The sequence below is a fragment of the Natator depressus genome, chromosome 9 (assembly GCF_965152275.1).
Source record: "Natator depressus isolate rNatDep1 chromosome 9, rNatDep2.hap1, whole genome shotgun sequence".
NCBI lineage: Eukaryota > Metazoa > Chordata > Testudines > Cheloniidae > Natator > Natator depressus.
In genome coordinates, this window is record NC_134242.1 from 59,138,265 (window position 1) to 59,155,781 (window position 17,517).

The 17,517-nt window shown below is 49.0% G+C and overlaps 1 protein-coding gene across 4 annotated transcripts in view; it reads left to right on the plus strand.

The window, feature by feature from the left end:
• The window catches only part of MID2 (midline 2), a 336,918-nt gene that overhangs the window by 14,297 nt on the left and 305,104 nt on the right, over window positions 1-17,517 (plus strand). Inside the window, exon 2 of one of the 4 annotated variants that reach the window (XM_074964323.1) lies at window positions 17,362-17,503. The exons of the other annotated variants lie outside the window; for them this stretch is intronic. The gene's annotated coding sequence lies outside the window, so the exon portion shown is untranslated. The remainder of the gene's footprint in view (window positions 1-17,361; window positions 17,504-17,517) is intronic. 4 annotated transcript variants of the gene reach the window in all.

Consider the following 17,517-nt stretch of genomic DNA (forward strand, 5'->3'; position numbering starts at 1 on the left):
GATCTCCGGGAGCATCAGAAATGGTCTCAAATTCGTACTGGCACCAGGTGTGTCTGCAGGATTTTAAGCTCCTGGAGGTAGGTGCTGTGTCCCCTCTTCTGGTCTCACAGCACAACGCACCCAGCCACCCCTTGGCCAGAGAGCACAGAGTCCTCGCTTCCCCTTCCTGGGGCTCAGGCGCTAGCGCCAGGCGGCAATGTCTGGGCTGTATTTAACGTCCACCCTTACAAATGGGTTGAAATGAAATTTGAAAACCTTAATGAAAAGAGCCTGTATTAGTGTGAAGGGCAACCAAACCTGACATGTGGGCCTGGGCTCCCTATCGGTGTCACCTTTATCACTCCATGTCCGGGCGTTTGACATGTTCTATCGTTTCCAGAAGGACATAATTAGCGCATCCTCCTTTAATTCCCGTTATCCCCCCATGACTCCTCAAGTCATTTAATCAGCACTTCATCTAATGAATAATTATCAATCAACATTATCCTTTCAGTTGTTAGGAGGTGATTATAACTAGTCCATTTAGCTAGGTGATTAGAGGTGAGGTAATGTTCATTTCAGCAATCTGTATGCTCCTGTCAGCTGTGTTTTTGCAGCTTCCCAAAGTGAATATAAGGGGTAACATACACCTAGCCGCTGGAATACCATTGTGGGGCTATGGTGACATGGCAAACCTTGGGAGAAAAGTCAGAATGGTGTGTTAATGTCACCAAACCACGCAGATAGAATCACAGCCCTAATTTATGCGTGTCTTGGGAGCATGTTATTCATTGCATATCTGCAAACAAATTTTGTTTTGCTGCGTCCTGTTTCTCATTCATTCTTTCTGCCTCTTCTTTCTCACCTCATCTCCCCATCTTCTCTCTGTAGAGGGAGTGTGATCTAGTGGTAAGACCAGGGTACCAGGAATCAGTAGACCTGGTTCTGTTTCTGTCTGTGCCCAGCAGTGTGTGGCCATGGGCACGTCACTTAATTTTTTGTTGCTCAGTGTTCCCATGACCTACCAGGCTACCTATAAGGCCCCCTCACTGTAGCATGTGAGCTAGCCCACAGAGCGTTTGTGAGGTTCCATGAGTAATATCTCTAAAGTGCTTTGAGATCCTCAGATGAAAGGCATTATGTAAATACAAAATATTATGCTCCATGCCACCGAGGGTCTTTGCCTCCCTTCCCAATCTCTCCCTTGAGCACAGCCAAGCCACTGAGCACTCTTACAATGCTTGGCTGTGATGGGAGTTCTAAAGTGTATTCTGGATGTTGGGAGACTGAATTGATTTAAACCCTGCCCTTTCACACACATTTCATTAAGCCCTTTGCTGCTGGCAGGTTCTCATGTAGTCCTGTGATCTGAGAAAAGTGCCCCCAGCTCCCGCTAGTGTCCTCGGGATTAATGCATGTGTATTACAGTTGAGCAGTTGTATACCGTGCCATTGCACGCATGGTGGTTTCTGTAGAGAATAAAGGCACAATTGCTCTCAAGGGGAGAATATGCCTGTGGATGTAATGCTCTTTTTCTCGTGTGCCAGTTCCAGGCTCTGTGATTATTCCACTGATCTTCCGCTGCTCTGTGCAACATACTCAAAGTGCAAGATACAAAGCATGTATTTTTCTTTCTATTCATTAAAGGAAAACCCAGTATAATATACAAGGCATTATCCCACAGTACAGCTCATCACAGAGATGGCCAATCACTGAGAGCCGTCCCTTCCGCTCCTGTTGGGTCACAGGGGAAAGCTGTGCTGTGCATAGGTAAATTAACATTGTAGTTAACTGGTCAAATAAACACAGTGATAATTGGTGCAGTTGTGGTGTTTACCTGGTGTTTACCTGCTTTGTTGTTTTGTTTTGAAATTGGAGGCAGAGGGGGATGAGGGCCAGTGACAGCTCACTGCCTATTTGCCTGAGTTTTGCCCTGGCTCTATACTGATGTTCTATGTGGCTTTGGGGAAGTCATTTAACCTCTGTTTATCCAGCTATAAAATGGGTATAACGCTTGCCTGCCTGCCTTGCCAGGGTGTTCTGAGATGCCAGCCTCTGTTTTCTCTGCTAGCACCCAGTTGTAAAATTCACACTGTCATGTCTTAACTTGGATCATAAGCTCCTTTGGGCAGGGATATTGTCTTGTACCTGCATGTAAAATGCCATGATGATCAGTGCAGAACATGTCTCTGACATGATTCTGAGGAGTTCATTAGCTTGTGTTTGTAGAAGTTACTTGAATACTGTGATGCAGAACACTATAGATGTGAAAGATTAAGATTATTATTATTGCTCTATAACATCATTCAGGAGACATTCTATCACCCTGTGGCCTGGGAATATGTCCACTCGTTTTACCTGTGTGCACTGTTCAGTTCTGACAGTATCTGAAATGTTTTTTTCATTGGCGCATTGTTAATGCAGATTTGCAAATGAAAGACTTTTCGATACAGCAATACGTATCTTCCTTACTGCTTAGTGTTATCTGATGCCTGGTAATGAAAGACCCTCTGTTCTGGTCTTTCTGTGCGCGAGAGGTGGGCTATACCAGAGCTGTGTAGCTCTCTTTTTGCTGCCTGTGGGACTGTGGGTTTAAATTTCAGCCTAAGCATTAACAGTTCCTTGCAATTAACTTTTCTTTTTGTACCTCCTGTTGTAGCTTTGTCAGGTTGCCGACATTGGAAGCACCATTTAGCAGGTATGTTGGTGGGTCAGCATCTTCCCCTTGTGTTGGCTGCTTGCAGCTTAGAAAGTTCAAGAGGGTCTTTCTATAAAGGTGAAGCTGTAGCTCAAGTGATGGAGCCTGCACTGTTGGAGCTGTAGAAAGCAGGGCTCTCTCTGCGGGTCTTTGTACTGCAGAAGTGTGGTTTATTACGGAGAGTGATAGCCTCTTCAGAATTCAGGTTGCAAACATACACCCATTAAAAGGGTGATATTGTTCCTTTTCTCATGCTGTTGCATTTTCAGGGTTATTGCTAAATTTTTCTTTATGTTTATTTAAAAAGTGGAACGGACTACACCACACTTAACACAAGGCGATGTCCTGGTGTCTGATTATTTATCACACCCACATACTGAGTGTTGTCTTAGATTGGATGGCAAGCTCTTTGAGGCAACTCTCTCTGAATATGTGTGTTTGTACAGCACCTAGCGCAGTCAGACCCCTGTCCTGACTGAGAGCTTCAGGTGCTATAGCAGTGCAAATCATTAATAATCTCAGTGGTACCTGGAGTATTGTTTGGAAATGTTGATCAAATTGAATGGGGAGCAGGGGGACAAAAAACCTAACTAGCTTCAAGACTGAGCGTGATAAATTTATGGAGGGGGTGGTGTGATAGGACAGCCTACAATGGCATGTGGCCCATTGGCAACTGCTAGTCGCAAAAGTCCTCTACGGCTGGAGATGGGAAACTAGATGGAGTGGGCTCTGAATTACTATGGAGAATTCTTTCCAAGGTATCTGCCTGGCGGGTCTTGCCCACATGCTCAGGGTCTAACTGATTGCCAAATTTGGGGTCGGAAAGGAATTTCCCATTGGTCAGATTGGCAGAGAGACTCTGGAGGGTTTTCACCTTCCTCTGCAGCACGGGTCACCTGCAGGTTTAAACTAGTGTAAATGGTTGATTCTCTGTAACTTGAAGACTTTGATCATGATTTGAGGACAGAGGTTGGGGTCTGTTACAGGAGTGGGTGGGTGAGGTCCTATGGCCTGCAATGTGCAGGAGGTCAGACTAGATCACAATGGTCTCTTCTGGCCTTAAAGTCTATGAGCCTGAGACCTTTTTGAGATTAAGGGTAACATTTTGAAAGCATTGGTAAGTCCCATTTTCAAAAGTGACTGAGGGGTTTAGGAGCCTATATCTCACTGTAAGTCAGCAGGATTTAGGAGACAGAGGGTAAAATGTTTAAAAGCTCCTAAGTCACTTGTAATCATAAGCATCCATTTTCAAAGGTGATTTAGGCACTCAATTACGTCTCTTTTGAAAATGGTTGCAGAGGCGCCTAAGTCAATGAGTTGCTTTTGAGAATTTTACTTCACAAGATGTTAAAATGGCCTTTTTTGAACATGCTTGCAAAACATCTATCTCATCCATACACTGGGATAACCCTGGGGTATGAACACTGAGATAACATACAGGGGTATGAAGAGAAATGCAGTAAAGACTGGGAAGTGCTTCGAGATTTACTGATACATAAATGGTTGTTACAAGGAGGAGAGAGAAAAATTGTTCTTCTTAATCACTGAAGATAGGACAAGAAGCCATGGGCTTAAATTGCAGCAAGGAGGTTTAGGTTGGGTATTAGGAAAAACTTCCTAACTGTCAGGGTGGTTAAGCACTGGAATAAATTGCCTAGGGAGGTCGTTGAATCTCTGTCATTGGAGGTTTTTAAGAGCAGGTTAGACAAACACGTGTCAGGGATGGTCTAGATCAGGGGTTCTCAAGCTTCATTGCATTGCCACCCCCTCCTGACAACAAAAATTACTACACAACCCCAGGGTGGGGGACAGAAGCCTGAGTCTGCCTGAGCCCCACTGCCCCAGGCGGGGGGGGGGGCGGCAAAGCAGAAGCCCCACTGCCCCAGGCAGGGAGGGAGGGCAAAGCTGAAGCCTAAGGACTTCAGCCCTGGGCCTGTAATCTAAGCCCCACCGCCGAGGGCTGAAGCCCTCAGGCCCTGGGCAGTGGGGCTTGGGCTTCAGCCCTGGTCCCCAGCAAGTATAAGCCAGCTCTGGCGACCCCATTAAAATGGGGTCGCAAACCATTGTTCGGGAATCACTGGTCTAGATAATACTTAGTCCTGCCATGAGTGCAGGGGACTGGACTAGATGACCTCTTGAGGTCCCTTCCAGTCCTACGATTCTATGATAAAGAGCGCTATATAAGACCTAGTTAATACTACTACTTCTCATAATTTAGGTGATCTGTATATTGTCAGGGCTGTGCAAAAGAAGGCAGGACTGAGCTGGGAGTCTTAACTTTGCAATGCCTCTCTTCTTCAGTCTAATTTAGAAGTTTGAGGACTCACCTGACCCACTGAGACTTTACTTAACTGCACGTGCGCACTCACACGCACAAAAGGGAAATTTGATAATAAACAATAACTTCATTTAAAAAAACCCAGACAGTTACAATCACTTCTTGATCACGTTTTACTTACCCATTCCCTCACTTCCAAAGCCCAGGTATTTGAAAGCAGAGCGATGAAGAGATAATAAATCTCATACTGCCCACAGATTAGCGCAAACAGCCTTACAGTTGAGTGTACAAAATTTGAAGTTCTTCAAAATGCAGTCCCCTTAACTTTGACCTCTCATAAATGCTGTTCTTTCACTAGTGATCACAAGATTTAATTACAATGCCAAACCTTCTGGAAAGCAAAATTGATGAGCTTGAGTCATTGCTGCGTGACTCCTGTTTTATATGCAATAATGATGCTGTCATGAGTATTGATCAGCCTGAAGAGCCTGTCTACAAAATCCCATCATTCTGCCATAAATGCATAGTGTTAGACTCTTCCTGTTTAAACCATCTAAGTATAGATTATTCTCATGAAACCTCAATTATAAGCGTTGCATTAAAATATTGCATTTCCTATGTAACAGGATCCCTTAAAGAAATTAGATACCCAGGTCTGTGACTGGGGCTCTCAGGTGTTATGATAACACAAATTATTAACAATAGAACACCACAGATACTTTAAGACACCCCCCCCCCCCGCACGCAAACATTGTGTAGGTCAGAGTTAAGGTGGTTGTGTTGCGATGAACTTTACATTTTTGATCACAATAATGTGTGTGTCGTTGCCAGTAGGATCACAGGTGTGGTGCCCTTAACTCTCCACTTTCTTGCCTTGGAGTGCTGATGCTTTGCAGCCATCACTCAGTTCTAAAAGGAAGGGTCGTCCTTGGGGTGTATAATGTGCTTTGGGCCTCTCCCGATGGGAGGTATTGCAGACCGCGCAGTACTTGCGTTCGTCCATCTCGTGCTCAGTCTGTGCTGCCAGCTGTGGGTTTGTTACACTGGAGCAACTGTACTCCTTTTCCTTGTGATGTCCCCAGGGAAGCCCTGTGCGGCTGATTGGCTCATTGGCTGAGCTGCCATGGTGCCCTGGAAATGGACCTGGAGCCCTTTCAGTGGCCAGCAGTTCTGTTCTGCCCCTCCCCCCAGTAGATACCCTTCAAGCCCCTGTCAGCTCATGCTGCCCCAGGGAGTGGGGTGTGCAGTTCTGGCTGCTGATTGCCCCACTTACCCCTCTTGCCCTGCCGCTTGGGGCACTTGATCTCTTTGACTCCATCTGCCTTTTGGGTTTTGGCAGCAGCGAGATGCGATTTCTCCCAAGCCGTCATCTTAACTCTGCCTTGGTATAACCACTTTTGAAATGATTTTTTTAAGATCTGGTCTCCAGTCAGTTCTAAACTCCAGTGTGCTGCTCCTCTGGATGATTTACACGCTGTGTTTGCAGGAGTCCTTTCAGCGGAGTGGAGCTAGTAAAGCTGTGATTTGTTTGTGTCCCGTTCCTGTCCAGGAGACAAATGGCTGCCATGAAGCGGCCTGATGAACAAATATAAAAAGGAGGTTCGCTCGCCCTGTAGGGTTCTGACAATCGGGCATGGCTGGCAAGGCGAGTGTTCCAGCAGAAGCCTGCCTGTCTCTATGTTAATAACTCAGGAGGTGTAAAGCCCATGCTGAGAGTGCTGGAGCAGGCTGTTTGACTCTCCCCAGATCTCTGGAGGGAACGAGCGGTTCATGCTCAAAATACGTTTTTCCTTTGTGATCGCGATGTTTAAAGGTCAGCGGGATTAATGTGCAGTTACTTGTAGTGCATTTGTCTGTAATTTTGCAAAGGAGCTGCTGGCACCCTCGTAGGCCCAGCACGGAGAAGCAGGTTGAAGCACTGAGAGCTGCAGTGCTGCCCTGTCAGTGCTCACTCTTTCCTTCCAAGGGAAACTCCTGCACCTTAGGAGTCTGGAGTTAGGCACTAAAATACCTGTAAGAGCCCTGGTGGGTGCACTAAGCAGGGCTGGGGTGGAGAAGGGATCTGTGTTGAAAGGATGGTCCAGTGGTCCGGGCACTAGCCTGGGACTTGGGAGACTTGATTCCATTCCCTGCTCTGCCACAGACTTTCTGTGTGATGTTGGTCAAGTCCCTTAGTCTGTCTGGGCCCAGTTCCTTGAGGATGCTAGCACTGCCTTGCGCATGTGAGGATACAAGCATTACAGACTGCAGTCCGCTCACTGTACAGGGTTCTTCCTGTGTTTGCCCTGTGCAGACAAGAGGCCTCACGGCTTCTTTAACTTCATGCAGCATCCTCCTGGGAACACTCACCCTTGTGCCTACAAGCAAGGGGTCGTCACAGAATATCAGCTGCTTTCATCGTAAATAACCAGTTAACCCCAGCCCCGCTGCTGTCACTGTACTGTTGCATACCAGCAGGTTTGCTGGCCACGTGGAGATAGGTGGGCTGTGCCGAGCTTCTGAAACTTGCTAAGTTATTGGGTGGGGAAAAGGGGGAAGAAATGTAGGAAAGCTGGGAGGTGTATGCATGTGTGGGGCATTGGAGAGCTGACTTCTGACACGGACTTGGCCTGTGTGACCCTGGGCAAGCCGACTGCCAGTACTGTGCCTCAGTTTTCCCCTCTCGAGAATAAGATAATGAGCCTTACTTACCATTGCAAAGTGAGATGTGACCCTCAGTTAAAAGTGCTGCGTAGGTCCTGAGTATTTGCTGCTGCTGTTCCCATGAAAAGCCCAATTCATGGATGGGAATTTGCATTTCTGAGCACGGTGCCAGTCATGTAGTGGGGATGGGGCTCCTCATCCGGAAATAGCTGCACTTCGCTGCTGCCCTTGGGTCGCTTCTTCTGCCAGCAGACGGGCATATGAATCGGCCTGAGCCAGCCCTGCTGAATTGATTCTTAAAATGTTTGTATTTATTAAAACATTTGGGTGCTTGTTTAAGTGTTGTTCATGTTACAGTTTTGCCTTCATTACAATGACAGCCACGGGCACATTGATTTCATTGTGGCATAAAGAGCCATTGCTCTCTGCTATAGTGCTCCATTTTAAATCCGTTCAAAGCAGATCCTCTTTTTCGAGTGGTGTCCCTTTGGTTGCCCCACTGTAGGTGTATTTGCGGCCCTGTGCTGCTGATTGGAGAACTTCAGAAGCAGTGTCCGTTGGGCCCGCATATGTGTTGTCTCGCCTGTGCTGTGCCACAAGGCTAGCCAGTGCAGGCGAACCCCCCTGAGTTCCTTCTCAACTGCCCCTGGCTAGAGATGGAGCCATTACTTGTCATTTAGTGGATCGTTAACTCTCCTTTTCGTTTATTAAACTTCAGCTTTTAGAAACCATCTAACTTCTTTCTGACTCTTTATTTGGCCATGCCTGAAAAAGGAAGAAAGAAAAGACTTTGTTCTTTTGTGGAACCCGGTTCTCTGGGCTTCAAGAAGTATCGCACTTGCAGCGAGGTGATTCCTGGTTGCAGACAAGCGCTCCCAGTGCATTCGCTGCCTCAGTGAGGGCCATACCCAACAGTAGTGTTTCTTCTGTCAGGATCCCGCAAGGACAGAGCGCCGGCAGAAAATCATCTGTATGGTGGTGGCTCTCTGACCCCAGCCCGCTGACTGGTGTGAGTCTTCCCCTCAACCTTCAACTTTGAAGGATAGTGAGTTGAAGAAATGGTCCAGGGATTCCTCTCACAAGTCAAAAAAGAGAGCGGGAAGTTCCCTCAGCAAGCCCAGGGATAGCCAAGAGCAATCACCATCTCGCTCGCTGTCCTCAGCACGGAGATCGTCTGGCACCTACACCTCACTGCGACTGTTAGTGTGTGGTACCACTGATAGGCCTACAGACCCTTTGGGCATGGGCACTGAATCTTCAGTATAGAGACACAAGGGTGAATGCCCTAAGATGCTCCTGGTACGCAAGCTGACATTGGTATCACCAGTGGCATTGGGGGGACATGGGGACCTCGCCCATACCCAACACCGGGACTCTCGGTACCAATGGAATTCCATCAGGCCGGTGACATGAGCGTGTTGGAAGCTTGACTCTCTACTCCTTGGTACCGAGATCGTGGCACCAAGCCATGGCCAACTGAGGGTATTTCCCCGCAATCATGCCATGCCCCTCCGATGCCAAGCGAGGGATTGGATAGCAAGCCAGAAGGAGTTTCACAATACTCCTCCCAAGCTCCATATGGGACCCACTATTAACAGGATTTGGGAATGGATCACCAGATGGCACCACCACCATCCTGGGGCACCACCCATGGGCACCGCCACTGGGTGCTATGCCACTGCAATTGCTGTACTGGGACCCCTGGGCAGTGCACAGACAGTTTGCCTCAAGGGCACCGAGCATTGCCCAAGAACCTCCCAGACATGCTCCCTCAGCCACAGCACCAGGGGCCTCAGAGCCTCAAGAAATGGAGGAACAGGAGGGAGAAACAGAGGAGGAGGTAACATCTAAGGCCACATCCTCTTCTTCACTGGACGAAGTGGTCATGCCATCACCACGAAAAGTATGGCGGACACCCTCCACATACCATTGGAGGAGGTTAAAGACACACACCATCAGCTCACTGATATCCTCATGCTTCATCTCCTTCCAAAATCACCCTCCCAATTAACGAGGCCATCCTAGACCCAGCTAAGATGGTGTGGCAAACCCGGCTTTGGTGGCCCTGATGTGCAAGCGGGTGGACAAAAAATACGATGTCCCTGCGAAGGAATCAGAGTCCCACAGCCCGGTTCCATAGTGGTGGATGCTGTGCACTCTCGTGGCTGAGAGCATCACTCCAGAGCAACACCCCATGACAGAGGCTGGGTGCACCTTGATCCCTTTGGTAGAAAGGCGTACTCCTCAGCCACCTTACAGTTATGAATTGCCAACTACCAAGCACTCATGCAAAGTACAACTATATGAATTGTAATGAATTGAATGGGGGAGGGATAGCTCAGTGGTTTGAGCATTGGCCTACTAAACCCAGGGTTGTGAGCTCATGTGGGTACCCATGAGCAGTGCCATTGACTTGAAGGTATATATTGTCCCCAAATGTGAAATAGTTGTGGGTGAGGACAAAGTCAAAAAGGTCAGCAACCAGGTTTGCCATGACATTATTGGGGATAGCTTGTAATCCATCTTTGTGTGGAATGTTGGTGTAGAGGACCTCCACATCCATAGTGGCCAGGATGGTGTTTTCTGGAAGATCACCAATGGATTGTAGTTTCCTCAGGAAGTCAGTGGTGCCTCGAAGATAGCTGGGAGTGCTGGTAGCGTAGGGCCTGAGAAGAGTGTCCACATAGCCAGACAATCCTGCTGTTAAGGTGCCAATGTCTGAGATGATGGGGCGTCCAGGATTTCCAGGTTTATGCACCTTGGGTAGCAAATAGAATACCCCTGGTTGGGGATTTCCAGGTTTATGCATCTTGGGTAGCAAATAGAATACCCCTGGTCGGGGTTCTAGGCATGTGTCTGCACAGATCTGTTCCTGTGCTTTTTCAGGGAGTTTCTTGAGCAGATGGTGTAGTTTCTTTTGGTAGCCCTCAGTGGGATCAGAGGATAATGGCCTGTAGAATGTCCTAGAGGAGCAGTATGTTGGGGGGCAGGCGTAATCTCCCCGTGCTGCCTCCTATTGGCAGCAGCAAATTGCTATCACACAAGATTATATTGCATTAGGGCTCGAACTCTCCCTGCATGGGGAAACATAGAAATTGCGGCATAATAGAAATGGCTGTTGGCTTCACATTGCTAGCTGTTCTTTTCAACCCCCTTTTCTAATTAGTGTAAACAGACCTGGATCCAAGTGACTGCTGGTGCTGATGAAAACAGGTTTAATTCTTGAAAGCTGAGTGCTGGTGTCTCCACTAGAATGCACCGCAACCAGCATAACCAGCATGAAAGTAAACAGGTTTTCAGCCCTCAGAGCGACTGAACACAGCTTTTCATGCTGCGCGCTGGAGACTGGGTTGTGGGTGGAATCCCATCTACTGGGATATGGGAAGGAATAAAAGCCCTCAGGGCAGCAATGAAGGAAGGGAATCATTCCAAGGGCATGGCTACACTTGCAGATGTAGAGTGCTTTGAGTTAAACCCCCTTCGGAGAGCTCAGTAGGGAAAGCGCTGACAGGAACAAGCGCACTGGCGTGGCCACATTTGCGGCACTTGCAGTGGCATTGGGAGCAGTGCATTATGGGCAGCTATCCCACAGAGCACCTCTTCCCATTCTGGTGCTGTGGCTTGTGGGAAGGGGGCGGGGGACATGGGGCATTCTGGGTCCTGTCCCAATGCCTTGTGATGCATCGGTTTGCATCCCAGCAATCCCTGTGCTTCCATCCACATTTGGTGCCATCTTTCAACGTTTTTTGTACTGCGTGCTCTGTCTTCCCTTTCGGTCTGCGGGAATGGGTCCCAAACTGCTGAGGAATATGCTGATGAGTCTCTCCAGCACGTCATTATTCCTTATGATCCAAAGTGTTATTCCTTATGATCCAAAGTGACAGTGAGGACTCCGATGATGATATTGACTCGAGTAATGCATATGACGTGAGTTTGCTTGTGGCATTCACAGACTTGCTTACCACCATGGAACGCTGCTTTTGGGCTTGGGAAACAAGCATTGAGTGGTGGGATCACATCGTCATGCAAGTCTGGGATGACGAGCAGTGGCTGCAGAGCTTTTGGATGAGAAAAGCCACTTTCATGGGACTGTGAGGAGCTCGCCCCCCACCCTGCGGCACAAGGACAGGAGATTGAGAGCTGCCCTGACAGTGGAGAAGTGGGTGGCTTTTGCAATCTGGCAACTCCAGACAGCTACCGATTGTTCGCTAACCAGTTTGGAGTGGGGAAGTCGACCGTTGTAATCGTGTTGATGCAAGTTTGCAGGGCCATTAACCGCATCCTACTCAGAAGAACTGTGACTCCAGGTTGAGATTGTGGATGGCTTTGCACAAATGGGTTTCCCCAACTGCGGAGGGGCGATAGATGGCACACACATTCCAATTCTGGCACCAGCCCACCTAGCCTCCGAGTACACTAATTGGAAGGGGTATTTCTCTATGGTTCTCCAGGCGCTTGTGGATCACCGTGGACGTTTCATTGACATTAACACAGGCTGGCCTGGAAAGGTGCATGGCGCACGCATCTTTTGGAACACTGGCCTGTTCAGGAAGCTGCAAGCTGGGACTTTTTTCCCAGACCAGAAGATCACCATAGGGGAAGTCGAAATGCCCATTGTGATCCTTGGAGACCCTGCTTACCCTTTAATGCCATGGCTCATGAAACCCTACACAGGGAGCCTTGACAACAGCAAGGAGCAGTTCAACAACAGGCTGAGCAGGTGCAGAATGGCTGTGGAGTGTGCTTTTGGCCATTTAAAGGGCCGCTGGCACTCTGTATGGGAAACTGGACCTGGCCGATGACAGCATGCCCATGGTTATACCCGCATGCTGTACCCTCCATAATATATGTGAAGGGAAGGGTGAACGATTCACTCAGACATGGAGCTCGGAGGTTCAACACCTGGAGGCTGAATTTGAACAGCCAGAGAGCAGGGCTATTAGAGGGGCCCAGCATGGGGCTGCAAGGATTAGGGATGCCTTGAGGGAGCAATTTGAGGCTGAAAGCCACCAGTAATGTCTGGTGCCCTGCACGGGAGTGAAGTGCAGTGGTTCCAATGTTAGTAGGAATCTGTGTTTGCTGTGCTGACTTGCAGTGCCTGTTTCTTTCCTGGGCTAAGGTATCTTTTACTTTATGCAATAATAAAGAATGTTTTCAAAGCCAAAAAAATCCATTTATTGAAAAGAAACATAACTGCTTGGGAAACAGAAAGGGCAAGGGGGTGGGATGGGGAATGGTACAATCACAGATTTGCGTATGTCCTGTTGTCATACTCAGCCTTCCTGTCTGGAGTGCTGTGCAACGAGTGCTGCACTTCAGGATGGCTGTACTGCATGGTAATGGGGGTTGAGTGCAGTGGGTAAGGGTCGTAGTTTCCGGGGCTGGGTGGTGAAGCTACAGGTGTTGGAGGCAGCTGGTGGCAGTTAAGAACCCGGATGTTGGGGAAAGGGGGTTGGAGGTGATATGGGGGCACAAGGGAAAGTGTTTTGGGACAAGGGCTGCAGGGGGGCTCGGGCACGGTAGTGCTCCGCCTGCATAGCTACAAGCACCTGGATCGAGTCCACTTGGCACTCAATTATGCTTATCAGCCGATCCATGCTTTACTGCCGGAGCACCATGCTTTTGTGCCGGCGCTCCTCCTTCTGCGGGCGGATCCTCCTTTCACTGTTCTGCCACTCCTGCACTTTTCAATTTTCATTACTTGAATGCTGCATTACTTCATGCAACATGTCTTCCTTGCTTCTACGTGGCCTCTTTCTGATTCTTTGGGGTCTTTCGGCCGGTGATAACATGGACAGCTGAGATCTCAAGGTTGCCTCTGTAAAGGCAAAATGCAACACTTAACAGAGGCAGCATTGTTCACACCAGACAGAGCAATGATTCCCCCATACTTAAGGGCAAGCACAGTCTACACAATAGCATAATTTGCCTGTCCCAAAGCGAGCGCACATAACCCACGGGAGCCCCAAAATGGTGAGTAATCACAGGGTCAAGCGTGACTGATTGTTTCACGGCTGTACTGTCCTCTGGGTTTCTGTGTCTTGGGGAGAGCCAACAGCAGCAGGGGGCCCCTATACTGAACGCTGTCCCTACATTTTCCACAGGAGTTCGTCCTGGAAGATATCTCGCTGCTGAGGGTGACCTGGGAAGCAAGGGAGGGTCTTCTACCGCAATGCGGATTCCGCCCTGGCCCATATGCACCTTGCCTGTGTGCAGCAATGGTCCCCTCTGCCCCTCTTGGCACAGTGGCGGACAAGTTAGCCTGACTGGGACAAGGAACACAGTGGCTCTCCTGAGAAATCTGCGCAAGCGCATTGCCTAAGTTCTGGATGAGACCTCTGAAGAGATCACTGAGGCCGTTTACCGCGATGTGAGAGAGCACATCAATGCCCTATTCCGCATCTAGGCATGCATGCAGCCCATACCCTCCTCACCCCAAGAGCCCGTACTGAATAACTTCCTTCCCAAAATAAAAGCCGCTTACTGGGAACCTCCTCTGGTGTTTGTCCTTCCCCAAGCACCGGCCGTCGCGACTGGCTACCTTCCTCCTGGCTTGAGAACAGCTCCTGGCTGCGTGCATCTAGGGATTCTGGGGTGTCTTCCTCCGCCTCAGCACCCTCGCTCCCACTTTGCTGCTGCTGCTCCTCCTCCTCCTCCCGCCTTGTTGAACTGGGCTCTGAAGTGTCCATGGTGGTACTCAGAGTGGAGGTGGGGTCGGCCCCAAGTATCGTGTCCAGCTCTTTGTAGAAAGGGCAGGTCACAGGGGCAGCACCGAAGCGGCTGTTTGCCTCGCGGGCTTTGCGGTAGGCATTCTGCAGCTCCTTCATTTTAATCCTGCACTGCAGTGTATCCCGGTCATGGCCCCTTTCCATCATGTCCCTTGATATCTGCCCGAAGGTATCATAATTCCTACGGCTGGAGCACAGCTGGGACTGGATAGCTTCCTCCCCCAAAACACTGATGAGGTCCAGCACCTTGCCATTGCTCCATCCTGGGGATTGCCTGGCGCGTGGAGGCATGGTCACCTGGAAAGATTCGCTGAGAGCACTCCATGCCTGGCTGAGCAAAGAGGAAGGGGATTTTCAAAATTCGCAGAGAATTTAAAGGGCAGGTCTGATGGTTGGTCACCTGAGGACAGGGCAGTAGAGTTCAAAGTGATGACCAGAGTGGCTAGAATAGGCATTGTGGGACGCTTCTGGAGGCCGATCAGAGTGCGATAACAGACCAGGGCGTCCACACTGGTGCCCTGGCGCTCCAGTGGGGATGCACAAAATGTTATCCACTCACCGAGGTGGAGTACCAGGAGCGGACCAGCCGTGGAGTCAGAGCCCTCTACATGCCTTGCCAGTGTGGACGGGTAGTGAGCTAGTGCGCCTGGGTCTCCTTTAATGCGCTGTAACTCGCAAGTGTAGCCAAGCCCCCAGTGTTGGAGGACGGGATGAGAAGCTGGGGCTGGTAGTGAAGGGAGGAGGAGTTTAGCTTAAATATTAGGGGGAAATTGATTTGTCCCACTGCGAGCATGTGATACCCGTGCTCCGCATTGGTGCACAGTTCATGGGCCAGAACCAACGTCTTACAACCTAAAGGGGTTTGGGACAAGAATGTGTGTGATTGTCACCCTGTTTGTTCCATCCTGCCATGGTGACTGGAGCTACCAGGATTTAAACAGGGCTTGGCTAGCTGGTTATCTTCCATGAAGAGATCAAGGCTTTGGTATGCATTCCCTCTCCCCTGTGGTTTGCAGACCTCCCAGGTGCGCAGCTTGGGCTGCTGACCAGTTTGAGGGGGTTGGAGCCTGGTGCAGTGGGGATGCTTTGCTCTGGGTTTTGTTGACTGGCTGTTCATTGAACAGGGAAGAGATCGGAGGCTGATGTTTCCTGGCTTGTGGTTTAGTAATTGCTAGAGTGCTCAGGGCCGGAATGGATGCTTCCCTAATTAGAAATCAAAGGAGGCAAATGAGAAATAATGATGCGCTTGCACCCCTGCTGAATTCTGAGGATCAGGCAAGAGATGCTCTGCCCCCTTTTATGGTCCTGCATTCCACAGGCCTATTCAGGAAGCAGAAGGTGAAGATTTTCACAGCTGGTGTGTACAGCTGTGGGAGCTGCAGCTATCAAAGCCCTCCAGGCACTGGGGGTGGGGGTGACCTACTCAGTCAGTGAGTGGCTACAGAGGTGCTTTTAGGCCACTTCGATTGCAGAAAAATACATGTTGCTTTTTCTGCACACATGACACAAATCAGCTAAGCAATGGTAAGCAGGGGTTAAAACCCTACGCGCGCGCGCACACGCAGCATATTGCACTAAACAAGCCCTAGACATTGGATTCTGTTGGAGATTCAAATAGACACAGGCTCCTTGGCTCTCTCAGCATTGCCTGTGGGGGGAGGGTGCAAATTCTGTGGGGCCAGGGAAGCGAGTTATCCTTTATTTGTGTAGTGTGGAGTATTTATGGGTGCTACTAGAAACTGTAAAAGTGGCAAAGAGTCCTATGGCACCTTATAGACTAACAGATGTATTGGAGCATAAGCTTTCGTGGGTGAATACCCACTTCGTCGGATGCATGTAGTGGAAATTTCCAGAGGCAGGTATAAATATGCAAGCAAGAATCAGGCTAGGGATAACAAGGTTAGTTCAGTCAGGGAGGATGAGGCCCTCTTCTAGCAGTTGAGGTGTGAACACTGAGTTGAGGAGAAACTGCTTTTGTAGCTGGCGAGCCATTCACAGTCTTTGTTTAATCCTGAGCTGATGGTGTCAGATTTGCAAATGAACTAAAGTTCAGCAGTTTCTCTTTGAAGTCTGGTCCTGAAGTTTTTTTACTGCAGGATGGCTACCTTTAAATCTGCTCTTGTCTGTCCAGGGAGGTTGAGTATTCTCCTACAGGTTTTTGTATATTGCCATTCCTAATATCTGATTTGTGTCCATTTATTTATTCACCAGCAACTACACACCGCACCATAGTAACTCTAACTCAGGAACCAATCCATGCAACAAACCTTGATGCCAACTCTGCCCACATAGCTACACCAGCGACACCATCACAAGACCTAACCAGATCAGCCACACCATCACTGGTTCATTCACCTGCACGTCCACCAATGTAATATACGCCATCATGTGCCAGCAATGCCCCTCTGCTATGTACATCGGCCAAACTGCACAGTCCCTACGTAAAAGGATAAATGGACACAAATCAGATATTAGGAATGGATATTAGGAATGGACAAATTGGAGAGAGTCCAGGGGAGGGCAATGAAAATGATTAGGGGGTTGGGGCACATGACTTATGAAGAGAGGCTGAGGGAACTGGGCATAGGGAACTCTTCTCTTCAGAAGAGAAGAGTGAGGGGGATTTGACAGCAGCCTTCAACTACCTGAAGCGGGGTTCCAAAGGGGATGGAGCTCGGCTGTTCTCAGTGGTGGCAGATGACCGAACAAGAAGCAATGGTCTCAAGTTGCAGTGGGGGAGGTGTAGGTTGGATATTAGGAAACACTATTTCACTAGGAGGGTGGTGAAGCACTGGAACGAGTTACCTAGGGAGGTGGTGGAATCTCCTTCCTTAGAGGTTTTTAAGGCCCGGCTTGACAAAACCCTGGCTGGGATGATTTAGTTGGTGTTGGTCCTGCTTTGAGCAGGGGGTGGACTTGATGACCTCCTGAGGTCTCTTCCAACCCTAATCTTCTATGATTCCAGAAATCCCTGGCTGACAGGTTGCCCTTTGGGGGTCATTGCTGTTTGGGTGATTTTTTTTGGTTTTTTTTAGAGCAGCCCTGCACTGCTCAGATTGCCCCAGGATTGAGGTGCTGCAGATGGCTCCTCTGCGGTTTCTGCAGCTCGGCTGCATCCAGTGGACTGATCTGAAGGTTGAGCCCTTACCATGCAATCACCATCACCAAGAACCTCAGGTACAGGTAACCTC